Source organism: Pleurodeles waltl, chromosome 10 (genome assembly GCF_031143425.1).
Source record: "Pleurodeles waltl isolate 20211129_DDA chromosome 10, aPleWal1.hap1.20221129, whole genome shotgun sequence".
Classification (NCBI taxonomy): Eukaryota; Metazoa; Chordata; class Amphibia; order Caudata; family Salamandridae; genus Pleurodeles; species Pleurodeles waltl.
In genome coordinates this window covers 206,502,053-206,515,511 of record NC_090449.1, presented here as the reverse complement: position 1 = coordinate 206,515,511, position 13,459 = coordinate 206,502,053, and positions in this window count along the sequence as shown.

Below are 13,459 nucleotides of genomic sequence, written 5' to 3'. Positions count from 1 at the left end.
GGGCCCCTTGGAGTACCACGGTGTCCCACCTGGTGTTCAGTATCTCCTTCAGAACCCCTACGATGGTGCCCAGGGCGGAGCTGATGGTTCTGAGTTCCTCCCTGAACCCCAAATACTGTTCCTCCTGCATGCGCTGGGTCTCCTGAAACTTGGCCCGGACCGTAGCCATCGTCTCCTGGGAGTGGTGGTATGCTCCCATGATGGAGGAGAGGGCCTTGTGGAGAGTGGGTTCCCTTGGCCTGTCCGTCCCTGTCGCACAGCAGCCCTCCCAGTTCCCCTGTGTTCCTGGGCCTCCGTCCCCTGGACCGTGTGCCCACTACCACTGCCCCCAGGTCCCTGTTGTTGTTGGGGTGGTGGGTTATCCTGGGTTCCCTGTAGTGGTGGACACACAGCTGATTGACGTGTCCTGGGGACGGAGGTATGGGCCCGCTGGGTGAGTGCTGTGCTGGTGTTACCAGATGGTGGAAGGTCTGTGGTGGGCTGTGCCTGTGCGAGGGAAACTGACTGTCCCGAGGCCCACGATGGTCCGGGCTGGTCATCTGGATCCAGTTGGCCAGAGCTGCTGTCATCACTGTGGGCCTCTTCTGTGGGTGGGGTAGAGATGTCTGGACCCTCCTGTCTGGTGACATTGGGTAGTGGTCCTGCAGGGGTGTAAAAGCATGATTATTGCATGTGTGTGTGTCATGGTGTGCAATGGTGGGTGGGTGAGCGTGTACCTCGGTGCTAGCATTCCTGTGTGGGGGCTTGTGTGATGATGGTTGGGGGGGTGTTATGGGTATGTGCAGTGGGCATGCTTTAGTGAGGGGTGTCCATGCTTTGTTGTGACATGCAGGGCTTGGTGTTGAGATGTGTGGTTTGTGTTATTAGTACATTAGTGAGGAGTTGGAGTGATAGGGGAGGGGGTGAGGGTGGGGGTCTGTGATAGCATGCAGGTAGGGGGGGGGGGATATGATAGTTAAGATTTGACTTACCAGAGTCCATTCCTCCACCGACTTGTCCGAGGCCCTCAGGATGCATAATGGTCAAGACCTACTCCTCCCATGTTGTTAGTTGTGGGGGAGGAGGTGGGCGTCCGCCGCCAGTCCGCTGTACCACAATGTTGTGTCTTGAGACCACGGAATGCACCTTCGCCCGTAGGTCGTTCCACCTCTTCCTGATGTCCTCCCTATTTCTTGGGTGTTGTCCCACTGCGTTGACCCTGTCGACTATTCTTCGCTATAGCTCCATCTTCCTTGCAATTGAGGTATGTTGCACCGGTGCTCGAAATAGCAATGGCTCTACCCGGATGATTTCCTCCACCATGACCCTGAGCTCCTCTTCGGAGAACCTGGGGTGTCTTTGCCGTGCCATGGGGTGGTATAGGTGATGAGTGTGGTGATGTGTAGTGGTGTGTGGTGTTTTGTGCGTGGATGTTGTGTGGGTGATGGTGTTGTGCGCCTCTGTGTGGTGGGGTTGTCTATGCTGTGCAGTCTCTCTGGCCTTCGTCAAAATTTTGGGTTGTAGGGGTTTGTGGGTGATGTGGGTGTGTGTTTTATATAGTGTTGGGTGTGTGGGAATGGTGTTTGTATGTGTATCAGGTGTGTGTGTTTCGAATTGTCCAATGTGGCGGTGTTTTGGAGATGTGTGTGTATTTTGAGCGCAGCGGTTTGTACCGCCAATGGAATACCGCGGTTAAAAGACCGCCGCGTGGATTCGTGGGTCGTGATAGCATGGGCGTGTTTCTGTTGGCGTGATGGTGGAGGATTTGTTTTCGCCAATTTATCACTGACCTTTGGTGTGGCGGACTTGTTTGGGTGTCTGAATTTCGGCAGATTCCGAGATGTGGGTCATATTAGCTGTGGCGGATTTCCGCGGTGGTGTATTGGCGGTCTTCTGCACGGAGGTAAGCAGCTTTTACCGCCAATGTTGTAATGACCCCCTAAGTCTTGGGATTCAGCACGCTGCCATTCAATTGTACAAGCGGGCTTCTGAGCAGAGCTTTTGACACCAGCACTCTTTCTTTTACAATTTAAGCACTGCATTGCGAGACAGCATAGAGTTTATGTACTATGGGGCATGTTTATGAAAAGCTTGCAGCACCAGGATGTCACTGTTTCTGACGCTCCGGTGGTAGAGACCTTTCAACCATATCTATAAGGCCGCGCAAAGCCACTTTGTGTGGATTTGAATGGCCTCATAGATATGGAGTAAGACAAATAGCGCAAGTTACTGCATTGCCTTACTTTGCGCCAGGGAGGCGTTCCATGGGAGTTGCGGTGGGTTGTCCCACACAACAGCCATGGATTTTGACACTGCTGCAGATTTTCTTAGTCACCTAAACCTGGGGAAGGGCCAAAACCATACCTCTCTCCAGGGCAGGCGTAACGAGGAGAAATATTTTTATTTCTCCTTGTGTTTTTCTTTTTCCATGTGTGCTGCATTCTGCAGTACATATAGAAAGAGGAAAATGCCTCTCTGGAATGTTTTTGTGCAGGAAGCTGTCCCTTTCTGCACAAAAGTAGACACCATTCCACCCTGGTTCAAGGGTGCCTGTGTTGGCACTAGGCAGCCAATTGTACGCAAGCGGAAGCAGAAAGGACAGGAATGCACCGTATTGCATAACCATGGTGCATTCCTGCCCTGTCACATTCGCGTAGGGCAGTGCAGCAAGAAGAATCGCGGCGCTGACCTACGCCAGTTCCCCATAAATAAGCCCATTTGTTCACATCCACCTAAAAATCATTCTTTTCTTTTCAGTGATGAACCTGGTTTGGAGTATGCCTTTTAATTTAGTTTATTAGCAGTTTATTTTGCCTGCACTTCTTATTCTCTGTTATATGGTGATTTATTTTCTGTCTCATTTTGAAAGATAAAATGTTTCCAGGTGACTTTGTAGCTTCCTGTGGTTTGAATGCGTTGTAAGGTGGTGATTTATTCTTGTCTCCTTAACAAATAATAGTACAATGAATTACATAAATGTTTTATTTAAAAAACACTAGGGAATAGCCCGCATCCGTTAATTTATTTCAACTTTACACTTTAATGTATGCACATGACAACCACCTTTTAGTGGCTATGTTTTTCTTTTTAGGACACGTTCTTGCAATATAAATTACATCAAACATTTTAACAATTTAACAAGGCTAAAACTACTGGCTTTGCCAATCCTTGTTCTCGATTGTTCGTATTTACGTTCACAGACTTAAAGTTCCTACAATCCAATACGTCTTTACCAAAAGACATGTCTAGAGATCGTAGGCATTTGCATTACACGTAACTGTAGTGCATGTCAAAAAATACCCAGTAATAGAGCGCATATTTTCTCACAGATTAGTTTAGAGGTCAAAACGAAGGCATTGTTATATCATGTAAGCGCAATGCATTACAAAAGTGTGAAAGAAGAACGGGAGTGCCCTCTACCGCTCCAAACAAGACTAGCAACTCAATCTTTCCCTGACAGATTGTAGAAACGAAGCAGGGTTTAGGAAGCAAGCTCGTAGTTCAATTTATTGGGAGTATTGCATTTTCATTACATTTGTATAGAGTTTACTATCCTGACAAGTCAAAGAAGTGCTTTGTGGCAAGTAAGACATGCTCCAAAATCCAACGTTACTGGTTAATCAAGTGGTTGCCGGTTATTGCGATTAGGGTTGTGCTTTCAAGGAAACCATTCCATGCATTTACACTCATTTTCTTTTAGGGTTGAATAAATTAACAGGAGTTTGATGTAATCATCAGTGGAGCAATGTGATTTAATGGAGATAGACTTCTTATCAATAATTGCTAGTTACAGGGATTGTGGGAAGCTTGCAGACATGCACTAATAGGGATTAAAGAGCAGAGAAATGTGATTTAGAATAGGTTATTCTCATAGAAAAGATGTATGCAAAGGATGAAAAATATGGAAAGGGTAATTCGACTGAAAGACAGTAGAGAGAAACAAACTATAGTTTTAGGTCAAGGACAATTTTCATGCAGAACTTTAAGTATATAGTGGGAGGAGACATTTTGGGATAGCATGCAATCTGAGGATGAAAAACTATAAAAAAGAAACACTATTTGCATGTGGATTGTGGATGGTATCATTTGTATAGCGCCCTCCACTCTCATAGAGTTTAGGAATCCAAAAGCATCCACTGTCTCCAAAACATTTTTTCCGATCCAGCTGCATACATTTCAACAGTATTGTCTTTTTTGTGTGCAAATTCAGTCTCAGTTTCCTCAAAACATGCATTTTGTTTCATTAAAAAGGGGACACCTTTAATTCAGCAATCAGTAGCTGTTCATCTAGAAAGAGGCTGTGGGTTACGAAGCGACCCTGGGAACGAAGTGGGTTAAATTGGGGAATGTTTGTAGACCTGAAGCATCTATGTCCCCAGGAATCCAATACATTCTAAAATAATGTAAATCCCACCAGCGCTTTGCCATATTCTCTTTACTGCCTTTACAGATGCAGACTTGGATGTGGCAGCATAAGAGTTGGCCCACCCGTTACTAACACCGGTACCGCACACAACGGGAGCCTGAGCGACTCCCTTCCCTGAAATCCACACCACACAAACATACAGTCCATAACTTTGGCTCCTCACAAACCCATCTGGACACACAGCTCATTGAAGCTGTGCTCTGGACTGCGAAGAGCACTGCTAAGACTTAGCCAAACACAATTCAAGGTCAGAAAATCTGAAGGGAAAATTTACATTACTGCAGCGTTGAAGTTAGGTTATTCAAAGTGGAGGAACTGAAATTACTGAAATTGGTGCTCAGGACGCGAGCTGTGACAGAGCGATCCAGTCTCACCAAGCTGCAGTAAAGAGTCTAGGTTAGTAGAGTCTTATAAAGCGGAAACATCGTGGCTCTAAAATGAGGAAAACTGAAACTCATAAACCAGCTAATCAGAGTAAATCCTCCAGGTATGACTCCTCATAAAGAGCAAACCAGAGTGAATTCCATTTTATGGCAGGTGCCAAATTTTATTTTTAGGAGATGGAATGCAAAGGAGAGTTACATACTGTAAGTGAGGCTGAGGTCTCAGCTATCCACGTATCCCTCCAGTGTGACCTTTCGAATATCACACTGGCCTTTTTGGATTTGCCGGACTCTTTCTACCCCTCCCCCATTTCCTATCCTATCCCATTCCCCAATTCTGGCCCTTTATCTGAACGCCCAGTACCTAGATGGAGAGGAGGGCAACCAGCTCATGGTCCCTGGGGTTGAGGATCTCTTCTGAACTCACCCAGGTTCTAGGCAGTGTCCCTATGGTTGCTCTCCTCCTGCCCCACAAGATAATGGCTTCCGAGGGATCCTAGCTTTGAAGCAGAGCTCAGAAAGGAGCATGGGACTCAGCTGAAGAAACAACCAGATTTATACCAGTATCAAACGCTTTGGCTGAACACTAATAAAGCTGAACCACAAAACTCTTAATTTAACATTAGGTCCATTCTATTATTGCACAGGACATTAATAAAGTAAAAGCAATAGTATAAATAAGGAACACTCAAAGGAGGTCACGTAGAGCCCACTAAACACTGATTACACGGCAAAACAGCAAAAGACAAACAACAAATTAACTCATACTACAATATATACAACAATAAAATGTTAAGAAAATAATTTAATATTTCTTTAACATAAAATGAAATCACTCGAACTTTACTAAGCAGTCTAGGCACTATTTTCCCACATTCACCTTCACTAGGACCACACAACTACCTATCAGAACTCTGCTCGCTCCGAGCAAACCCATTTTTTGTCTCCACACCAAGATCAACTGTTCCTGACACACTATCTCCCAGATACAAACACACTCAGTTGTGACTTGAATAGGTTCATTTGTGTGTGTGCATTTTCAGCAAGATTATCATCTAAACTTACAGCACCACGGTTGGTAGCAGTGGCATCCAATTCTCTCCATTCAAAATGTGGAACATAAACTTTAGACTTCAACAAAATCTCTACCTGCTACTTATGTAATTTAATCACACTTTTCTTGTTTCACCACTCCTCATCCCTAAACAAAACAACGGCTTTGAATACTTTATCCACTAGGCCAGGTCTAGTAAATCTCCAATCACCTTTGGCAAAAGTTCTGAAGTAAAACCATCTTGGTAAATTGTGCAGCTTTTGACTAACTCGGTGTTTATCTGGCCTTAGCCTCTCTCTGTCTTTAAATGTCAATGTTATAGTGAGGCAAGTTCAGAGAGTTACATATGTTCTTGCTCAAATATGAGTTCACATCAAAACCAGAAGGCAAAGAAGTTTCCACACCCTCCTTCAAAAATTGATAAGCCCATTCAACCAGTTCATTTGAAGACGAAGTGTTTAATGCCACATCAAGTTGTTTAAGACAATTCTATTCTAAAAGTGTCCTCATTTGTTTCAGACACATACTGCATCTCATTATCTGAAACTGAGTTTTTGGAACCCTTTCCTGTACACACAAACGTTTAAGAAAATTCATAAAATCAGTGTTATTCGAACTCACAAAATCATAAGGTATCAAGTTAGTAAAATAATTCATATCCTCAATCAAATATTTAATGACTTTTCACTCCAGGATGCACAACATACTCTCCCAGATATATTATGTATTCACCCCTGCGGTCTCACTACATAGATGTATTACGCATCGTTTCATGCACGTGGAGTATCAGATCACTCCTCACTCAAGATCAAAATATGGACATACATAGAGAATCGAATGAATACCTGTCAAATGGAGACATGGAGGCTTACCTCCCCTCAAGAAGTAGACAGATTGTCCCAAGTCACAGATTACTACTGAGGGACAAGGGTGTAGATGAGACGGTCTTGTGGGAAGCCTACAAGGTGACATTAAGGGGAGAGATTGTAGCAGGTGAAGTAGAGGATAAAAGAAAGCAGAATCAAAAATGTGATGAATTAGAAGAGCAAATACGCACTTTGGAGGCTGGTTGCAGCCAGGAGCTGAGGTGGAACGACAGCTAAGGAGGAATACACAATAACGGTCACAAACGAGGTAAAATTGATATACCAGACCAACAGCACCGTATATATGAGATTGAAAATAAAGCTGAGAAGATGCTGGCATGATTGGTGCATACAGAGGCTGCGAGGGTGCACGTTACAGTAATGACTGATCCCTAGGGATTTAAGCTATATACTAGTGTCAGCATAGTAGAGGCAATGGCGAGCTACCTGAGAGACTTTTACACGGGAGGGTATGAGAGCCTCAATAGGGAACTCCAGGAATTTGTAAACAATTGCCCTTATAGGAGACCGGACAAATCAGTAGCTATGGCACTGGAGGTGGAGGTGACGGAGGTGGGAATAGGTGTAGCAGTAGCCCTACTGCAACCTGGGAAGATGCCAGGTCCTAATGGACTCCCACTGGAGGTTTTCCATTGCATGGCGGAGAAGGTAGTCCCCCACCTACATAAAATGTACATAAAAACACATAGTGACAGGGTGTTGCCTGAAGGCTTAAGGACGGCAATAGTAATCCCAGTGTTGAAGCCTGGGAAGCAGGCAGACAACTGGGACTCATATAGACCATTATAGATGTTGAACGTGGATGCGAAGATCTTAGCTAAAGCCCTGACGAACTGCCTCCGGGGGGGTGATAACAGAGCTGATACACCACAACCAAAATGGCTTTATGCCACATCACTACACTCAATTCAACCTTAGGAGACTGTACAACAACCTAGAGTCAGGGTTGCAGGTCCCTCTAGCAGTAGCCCCCCGGATGCTCATAAAGCATTTGACTCAGTGAAGTGGCCCTATATGTTTGCGATCCCGGGAAAGATAGGCTTTGGCCCCAAATTCTTGAACTGGGTCCAGCTATTATACACAAAGTCACAAGCAAGGGTGAGAGTCAACGGGGTGCTGTTTGGGGTTTTCCTGATAGAGAGGACAACGCAGTAGGGCTATCTCCTGTCGCTGCTGCTCTTTGATCTAGTCATGAAGCCGCTGGCTGAGTGGATGCCTGGAGATCCACTGATAGAAGGTAGGAGGTTGGGTACAGCGTAGGAGGAAAGAATATCACTATATGCTGATGACATACTGTTAGATCTGGCAGACCCTGAGAAGTATTTTGATCATATCAGAGAGATGTTTGAACTCTATAGGGAATATGGAAGACTTGAAATTAACTGAGATAAGTCCTTGATTTTCCTGGTGGGTAACTGGAAAGCAGAGACATCCCTCCCTATGCCTATCAGGGTGGAAACAAGCCATTTTAAATACTTGGGTCTTTGGATCTCCGCGACCCAAGCTGCACACTTTGAGGATAATATTACATCACTAGTCCAGAGTTTTAGGGAAGATATCAGACACTGGGAAAACCTACCGCTATCGCGGCTGGGAAAAGCTGTAGTCTTTAAAATGGTGACACCACCAAGGTTCCTCTATATAATGCAGAACATGTCATACAGGCTACCTAATAGTTTCTTCAAGGAGATTGATGCGCTACTTCGAATGCTTCTCTGGCAGGGTGGAGCACAGAGAATAGTACTCTCTCACCTTCAAAGATCTGTTTACAAGGGAGAGATAGTGCTACTCAATATGTGTAGATATCATGAGGGTGCATATCTTTCCATAATTAATGAATGGGCTTTTGCACCACAGACATATCCTGCAATTTACGAGAATGACGGTGGAGCTATGCATCAACTACATAGGACAATGCAATGGCAGGGCAGACTGACACCAAACACTCCTATGTGGTTAGGAAACATGCTGTCGGGAGTAACAACAGTGGAGGCCTTTAGACAGTGGGACCTCATAGGGATCAGCACACTGACGGACGTTTGGGATGCCAATGGCATATCTCTATTCACACACTTCCAACGAAGTATGACATGCACCCCTCACAACAATACAGATACCTCCAATTAAGACATGCACTGAATGCGCACATTGCAGTGGAGGATGATACAACGGAGTCAACCCTGCTGGAAAATAGGTTGCTAGACGCCCCCCTCACAACTAAAATGATATCACAAATGTACCAGACACTTATGTGGCACACTCATAATGAATTAAATGCATTGAGGCATAAATGGCAGAATGATGTAGGTGAACTAGAGGACAATGAGTGGGCAGATGAGCCTCAATTCCCCAAACAAGTGGATTTTTTGTGTTACTTTAGCCGGGAAAGGGAGCAGAGAGATTTGCCAGTAGTTTTTGAGTACGCTGGGGTCTGCGGTGGGTTTTTGGAGCAGTGGTATAGCTTTGGTGTGTTTCCAAACATCGGGGAAGGTTGCAGAGGTGATGATTGTGTTGAGCAGAGTGGTGTGCTCCTGGGTGACCCTTTGGTTTCTGAGATTGAAGATGTGGTGCGGGCCGGGATCTGGGGGACTCCCAAGTGGATGGATTTTATAGTAGAGGTGGTGTCCTCGATGGAGAGAAGGTTTCCGGTGTTTAGTCTGTGGTTTGTGTTGGTTGTGGTGGTGACTCTGTTGATTAAATCTGTAGGTGTAGGTTGGGGTTCAAAGTTCCTGTATTTGGTTGCTATCTTGTAAAAGAAATCCACAAGTTTGTCACAGCTCCTGTGAGGGTGTAATGTTGTTTTCACTAGCCGCAAGGTTGGAGAATTCCTTAACGATGTTCCTTGGTGTTGTTGCTGCTGGTTTTAATCGCGTGGCTAATGCTGCCTTCTTTGTTTCTCGCAGCATTCAGAGGCAGAGGTTAAGGGAGGTCTTCAAAGCCCCCCAGTCAGAGGTGCTTTTGCTGGTACACCACATCTTCTCCAGCTGTTTGCTGTCTTGTTTAGCTGTTCTGAGTTCAGGAGTGTACTAGCTGGCCTTTTTAGAGGTTTTCTCTGGATGCTGCTTTTGTCAGGGATAATGCTGTCAGCGTGGTTGGTAATCCAGGTGTTGAAGTTCTTCATTCCTTGTTTGAGGTCAGTGGCGGGGCTGGAGGTGTTCAGAGTGTCAGTCCAGTTCTTCTCTAAAACTCTGCTCAATGCCTGGTCAGAGGTTCTGGATGTCTTGGTGATGTCGGGGTGGGAACTGGAGATGTTGAAGTGGATGACGGAGTTGTGAATCCATGTGAGTTCGGTGACATGGCTGTATGTGATATGGATGCTGGAGCTGAAGATGGGGTCCAGCATGTGTCTTGCAGTATGCTAGGGTCGTAGACAATCTGGATTAATCTGAGGCAGCTCCTACTGTCAAGGAGGTGTGCACATGTGAACATAACAAGGGTGAAACTGGTCTCCTTGGTTGCTTGTATTCTGGTTCAGTGAGGACTTCCTTGGCATTTTGGGTTGGACTATTCCCATTGGATCTTGATCTTGGTCAAGACTGATTTGCATATAGCTGGGTCCAAACTGAGGTGCATGGTGTGCAAAATAGCAATGGATTGGGATGCGGCCTTGAGTAATTACCAGTGGATGGGATTAATTCAAGAATTCCATCTATCGCTTTTTGTATACTTTAATCTCAAGCTTCCAGGCACCCTACTGGCAAGATGTTTGGACAAATGCTTGCAAATAACGCAATCAGTGGCAGTCGCTTGTGGCAGCATTCCAACACATCGTTTTGTGCCTACTGTGCCCCTCTAGAGAGAGAGGCTCACCTAATACCAATCAGTGCTGACCCTGTTTTTCATGGAAGCAGTCCATCCCAATCCTTGGTCATCACACACCTCCACCCTACAGCCCACTAATTGTTTAACTTGGAAATTTGAGCTTCACACCCCACCCCGGAATTTCACTGACTACCCTGTTCATGGGGGGATAATCTTGCGACCCTTGAATTTAGGATCATTCCTTTTCCTGAACATATACATCCACCTTACCCTCGGGTTGAGGAACTTCCTCATTACCTTTGGACTTCTGGTTCTGCTGCTGCTGTTTATTTGGGTGTTCTAGAGATGCTGCCTGATTTCGGAAGAAGACACAGAAGAGTTACTGTTCACATGTCTGCCTCAAGAGTAACATGCTTCTGCAGTTGGCCCTTCCCTCTATTGTCAAGACTGCCTGGCTATTTTCACCTATCTGACTTGTCTCTAGCTTCTTTTACAGACAGGACCCCTGCACCTAGCAACAACAGAATGCTTACATTTAAATAAATCCTCGGGAATTAAGAATTATGCCACCGAGTCACTCATTTAGAGCTTGGCAGATGCAGGTGGACTGTCTAAAAGTAGCAGTCATTCTGACCTCTGCCATAGCCTTCAATCTGTGGTACTAAGAAACTGATGCATTGATGGACGATCCGCCATGTTTCATCCACTTCTCCCATTCCTACTTTGCCATTTACAGTTTTGTAGTGCAGACAATTGGTGGCTGGACAAGTAAAAAACATCTACTGGAGGAAAAAGGATAATAATTGACCCAGCCCAGATCAACAACACAGTTAACAGAAGCAAGATGTCCCTGCTGCTGCAAGCCCTAGTAATGCACCTTGAACAGATTATCGCTCCACCAGCACCTGCTGTATAAAACCAAAGTTAAGTTCAAACACAACACTAAAAGACGTTAACACAACTACCTACAAACATGAACCAGAATATTGAATACATGCACCAATGCACAATGGCGTTGTGTATTTTAAAAAAGGTAATATGCATGTAGACCATTTCAATTACGACAGATCATTTTTGTTGTGATCTTTTTTGAGGTCGATGTGATGCAGCTATGCAAAGCCAATGTCAAAAGCAGCTATCACATATCCATTTCAATAACTACAAAAATGTTGCAGATGAAATGTTGGCCTGGCATTATGTCCAAACCGCCCGGAGACTGAAACATAGGGAGTGTTGCCCTTTCATCCTTTAAATCAGTAGGTAACCACTACCAGACTCCAGGCTAGCCGTATGGGTAGCAAAGGTCATAGTTAAATGCAAAAGCACACCTTCTTCTGGACTGCATATGTGTACACAGGAACATTATACTGAATCGCTACTGACTGCTGTTGAACAAGGCATCTAGATGTTGGGCACTGGGCCAATGGCATTTTGAAGAAATACATTTCAAACTCTCAACATGTGCATTCTGACCATACATGGAGACTTCCCGTGGGCATCAGTCTCAAACTTGTAGAGCTGTTTTTTGTGTGTAAAAAACTAACATGAAAAAGACCGTGAGGTCAGGTGTCATCTGTCTGCGGTCAAAGGACAGTGATAGTAGACTTGTCAATATCTATTTATTTTGCCTGGATGATCCTGTGCTCTAGTAAAAATGCAAACGCACCATCGCCCTTGTGCATTGTATTTAGAAAGCAGGAAATGTGGGGTTGCATTTTACATGCCCAGGTAGTAAACAATTCCTAACGCCATTTTTCACTACTGAGTAGTCTATCGCTCCTATTGGATAACACTAGATTACCTTATTATGTTTAATAATTGCTAAATTTGGATGAGAGCACATTGATATATGCTGCTTAGACTTAAGTGAGTTGTAATTTAAAATCATTTTCAGTTATGTCCGATTTTAGGTCACAGTTAAGAAAATGCCACTTTTGGAAAGTTGCCATTTTCTTGTCCTAACCATTTCTGGCTTCTGCCAGTGTCCTGGGTCAGATGACTGGATGGGTCTGCTGTTGTGGTTTGTGTATTCCTCACAGACGGCAACACAAAGTGGACTAGGTGTGGCAGGATGGGCCATCCTGCCAGGATAACTGGGGGCGAAAGCAGTGCGCTGCCCACTTACACTTCAAAGGGCTTGTCTCTAGCACACACAAAGGAACCAGACACCAGTATAATTGTCACCCTAGACATTTTGGAGCCTTGACAGGAGAACAGAAGAACTTTCCAGAACCAGATGTGGGGTAGGACAGGGCTTCCCCTCTCCCCAAACACCAAGGCAGGCACCAGGTGTAACTAATAAACCCTCAGAACAATTCTTCAAACAAAACAGAAGAAGCGCTGTTCTGCTGCTCTAGGCCTACCCTGTTCTCTGGGAAAGACGACTTGACCTGCTACCTTTATTCCAGGTTAAACTGAGTGACTTCAAAGGACGGTTGGCTGACCTCTTGTCAGCTACTGGAATACAACAAGCTCAAGAGGCCTCTTGGCAACTACTCAGCTGCCATGTGCACTAAACCTGTCTGAACTTTCAAATGGACCTACTTGAGCTCCGCTGGCCTTTCTGGAGTGAATTCCAGATCGCCACAAGGCACCCCCAGCTCCTGGACCCTTGGCGGGCATCAGTCTGAGATCCTCCTAACAAGAAAGGTGAAATCACAAAGATTGGGCTCTTTGCGACTGCAAAAAGGCCCATTTGCATCGAGGATCTGCCACCCGTAATGACCGCCAATGCAAAGCTCTGATGAATCTAACTCTTTGCACTACAGCACCTGCCAATGACGACCAGCAACGCATGATCTGCACTTCACACTGCATGAATGAAAGCCCATGATGACCGCCAACATGAAGCTTCAGGAACAACTATCTGCGACGCCAGACCAGATCTTTGCTCTACACCGAAGAACTGTCCTCAATGCGCAGCATGCTTTTCACTCTTCAGCAATAGCCATCTGGGATGCTCTCCCTG